Genomic DNA, 3,889 nt, shown 5'->3' with positions numbered 1-3,889 from the left:
GCTCCATACTTCCAGAGCTCCATAGCTCCATAGCTCCATAGCACCAGAGCTCCATAGCTCCATAGCACCAGAGCTCCATAGCTCCATAGCTCCATAGCTCCATACTGCCAGAGCTCCAGAGCTCCAGCCTGGCTGGTGGCTCCATAGCTCCATACTTGCAGCCACGGAGCTGGCTAAAATTGCACTAAGTGCGAAAGCCCATTCATTTACAACGGCGTGTCCGCCAGGCGGCGACATTTCCCCGTTACCGGTGGCTGCGCGGCGGGTGAGTGACAGAGCTTATCCGAGCGGCTGGAACTCTGCGCCGGCGTGGTCGAGCGTGAGGCCCCGGCCCTTTGGCTGCCTGGTACCTAAAACACTTCCATTGATCCAGCCACGGAGGGTGCTGGCTGGTGGCTCCATAGCTCCATAGCTCCATAGCACCAGAGCTCCATAGCTCCATAGCACCAGAGCTCCATAGCTCCATAGCACCAGAGCTCCATAGCTCCATAGCACCAGAGCTCCATAGCTCCATAGCACCAGAGCTCCATAGCTCCATAGCACCAGAGCTCCATAGCTCCATAGCACCAGAGCTCCATAGCACCAGAGCTCCATAGCTCCATAGCACCAGAGCTCCATAGCACCAGAGCTCCATAGCTCCAGCCTGGGTGGCTGGTGGCTCCATAGCTCCATACTTCCATACTTGCAGCCACGGAGTTGGCTAAAATTGCACTAAGTGCGAAAGCCCATTCATTTACAACGGCGTGTCCACAAGGCGGCGACATTTCCCCTTTACCGGTGGCTGCGCGGCGGGTGAGTGACAGAGCTTATCCGAGCGGCTGGAACTCTGCGCCGGCGTGGTCGAGCGTGAGGCCTCGGCCCTTTGGCTGCCTGGTACCTAAACCACTTCCATTGATCCAGCCACGGAGGGTGCTGGCTGGTGGCTCCATAGCTCCATAGCTCCATAGCACCAGAGCTCCATAGCTCCATAGCACCATAGCACCAGAGCTCCATAGCTCCATAGCACCAGAGCTCCATAGCTCCATAGCACCAGAGCTCCATAGCTCCATAGCTCCAGGGCTCCATAGCTCCAGGGCTCCATAGCTCCATAGCTCCAGGGCTCCATAGCTCCATACCTCCAGAGCTCCATAGCTCCAGCCTGGGTGGCTGGTGGCTCCATAGCTCCATACTTCCATAGCTCCAGTCAGAGAGTTGGCGAAAATTGCACTAAGTGCGAAAGCCCATTCATTTACAACAACGTGTCCGCCAGGCGGCGACATTTCCCCGTTACCGGTGGCTGCGTGGCGGGTGAGTGACAGAGCTTATCCGAGCGGCTGGAACTCTGCGCCGGCGTGGTCGAGCGTGAGGCCCCGGCCCTTTGGCTGCCTGGTACCTAAAACACTTCCATTGATCCAGCCACGGAGGGTGCTGGCTGGTGGCTCCATAGCTCCATAGCACCAGAGCTCCATAGCTCCATAGCACCAGAGCTCCATAGCTCCATAGCACCAGAGCTCCATAGCTCCATAGCACCAGAGCTCCATAGCTCCATAGCACCAGAGCTCCATAGCTCCATAGCACCATAGCACCAGAGCTCCATAGCTCCATAGCACCAGAGCTCCATAGCTCCATAGCACCAGAGCTCCATAGCTCCATAGCTCCAGGGCTCCATAGCTCCAGGGCTCCATAGCTCCATAGCTCCAGGGCTCCATAGCTCCATACCTCCAGAGCTCCATAGCTCCAGCCTGGGTGGCTGGTGGCTCCATAGCTCCATACTTCCATAGCTCCAGTCAGAGAGTTGGCGAAAATTGCACTAAGTGCGAAAGCCCATTCATTTACAACGGCGTGTCCGCCAGGCGGCGACATTTCCCCGTTACCGGTGGCTGCGTGGCGGGTGAGTGACAGAGCTTATCCGAGCGGCTGGAACTCTGCGCCGGCGTGGTCGAGCGTGAGGCCCCGGCCCTTTGGCTGCCTGGTACCTAAAACACTTCCATTGATCCAGCCACGGAGGGTGCTGGCTGGTGGCTCCATAGCTCCATAGCTCCATAGCACCAGAGCTCCATAGCTCCATAGCACCAGAGCTCCATAGCTCCATAGCACCAGAGCTCCATAGCTCCATAGCACCAGAGCTCCATAGCTCCATAGCACCAGAGCTCCATAGCTCCATAGCACCAGAGCTCCATAGCTCCATAGCACCAGAGCTCCATAGCTCCATAGCACCAGAGCTCCATAGCTCCATAGCACCAGAGCTCCATAGCTCCATAGCACCAGAGCTCCATAGCTCCATAGCTCCAGCCTGGGTGGCTGGTGGCTCCATAGCTCCATACTTCCATAGCTCCAGTCAGAGAGTTGGCTAAAATTGCACTAAGTGCGAAAGCCCATTCATTTACAACGGCGTGTCCACAAGGCGGCGACATTTCCCCGTTACCGGTGGCTGCGCGGCGGGTGAGTGACAGAGCTTATCCGAGCGGCTGGAACTCTGCGCCGGCGTGGTCGAGCGTGAGGCCTCGGCCCTTTGGCTGCCTGGTACCTAAAACACTTCCATTGATCCAGCCACGGAGGGTGCTGGCTGGTGGCTCCATAGCTCCATAGCTCCATACCTCCAGAGCTCCAGAGCTCCATAGCACCAGAGCTCCATAGCTCCATAGCACCAGAGCTCCATAGCACCAGAGCTCCATAGCTCCATAGCACCAGAGCTCCATAGCTCCATAGCACCAGAGCTCCATAGCTCCATAGCACCAGAGCTCCATAGCTCCATAGCTCCATAGCACCAGAGCTCCATAGCTCCATAGCACCAGAGCTCCATAGCTCCATAGCACCAGAGCTCCATAGCTCCATAGCACCAGAGCTCCATAGCTCCATAGCACCAGAGCTCCATAGCTCCATAGCACCAGAGCTCCATAGCTCCATAGCACCAGAGCTCCATAGCTCCATAGCACCAGAGCTCCATAGCTCCATAGCACCAGAGCTCCATAGCTCCATAGCACCAGAGCTCCATAGCTCCATAGCTCCAGGGCTCCATAGCTCCAGGGCTCCAGGGCTCCATAGCTCCAGGGCTCCATAGCTCCAGGGCTCCAGGGCTCCATAGCTCCATACCTCCAGAGCTCCATAGCTCCATACTTCCAGAGCTCCATAGCTCCATAGCACCAGAGCTCCATAGCTCCAGAGCTCCATAGCTCCAGCCTGGGTGGCTGGTGGCTCCATAGCTCCATACTTCCATAGCTCTAAGTCAGAGAGTTGGCGAAAATTGCACTAAGTGCGAAAGCCCATTCATTTACAACGGCGTGTCCACAAGGCGGCGACATTTCCCCGTTACCGGTGGCTGCGCGGCGGGAGAGTGACAGAGCTCATCCGAGCGGCTGGAACTCTGCGCCGGCGTGGTCGAGCGTGAGGCCTCGGCACTTTGGCCGCCTGGTACCTAAACACTTCCATTGATCCAGCCACGGAGGGTGCTGGCTGGTGGCTCCATACCTCCATACCTCCAGAGCTCCAGAGCTCCATAGCACCAGAGCTCCATAGCTCCATAGCACCAGAGCTCCATAGCACCAGAGCTCCATAGCTCCATAGCACCAGAGCTCCATAGCTCCATAGCACCAGAGCTCCATAGCTCCATAGCACCAGAGCTCCATAGCACCAGAGCTCCATAGCTCCATAGCACCAGAGCTCCATAGCTCCATAGCACCAGCTCCATAGCTCCATAGCACCAGAGCTCCATAGCTCCATAGCACCAGAGCTCCATAGCTCCATAGCACCAGAGCTCCATAGCTCCATAGCACCAGAGCTCCATAGCTCCATAGCACCAGAGCTCCATAGCTCCAGGGCTCCATAGCTCCAGGGCTCCAGGGCTCCATAGCTCCAGGGCTCCATAGCTCCAGGGCTCCAGGGCTCCATAGCTCCATACCTCCAGAGCTCC

The sequence above is a fragment of the Syngnathus leptorhynchus genome, unplaced genomic scaffold, assembly GCF_054491065.1.
Source record: "Syngnathus leptorhynchus isolate UIUO unplaced genomic scaffold, UIUO_Slep HiC_scaffold_62, whole genome shotgun sequence".
NCBI classification, from domain to species: Eukaryota; Metazoa; Chordata; class Actinopteri; order Syngnathiformes; family Syngnathidae; genus Syngnathus; species Syngnathus leptorhynchus.
This window is presented reverse-complemented; position numbering follows the sequence as displayed.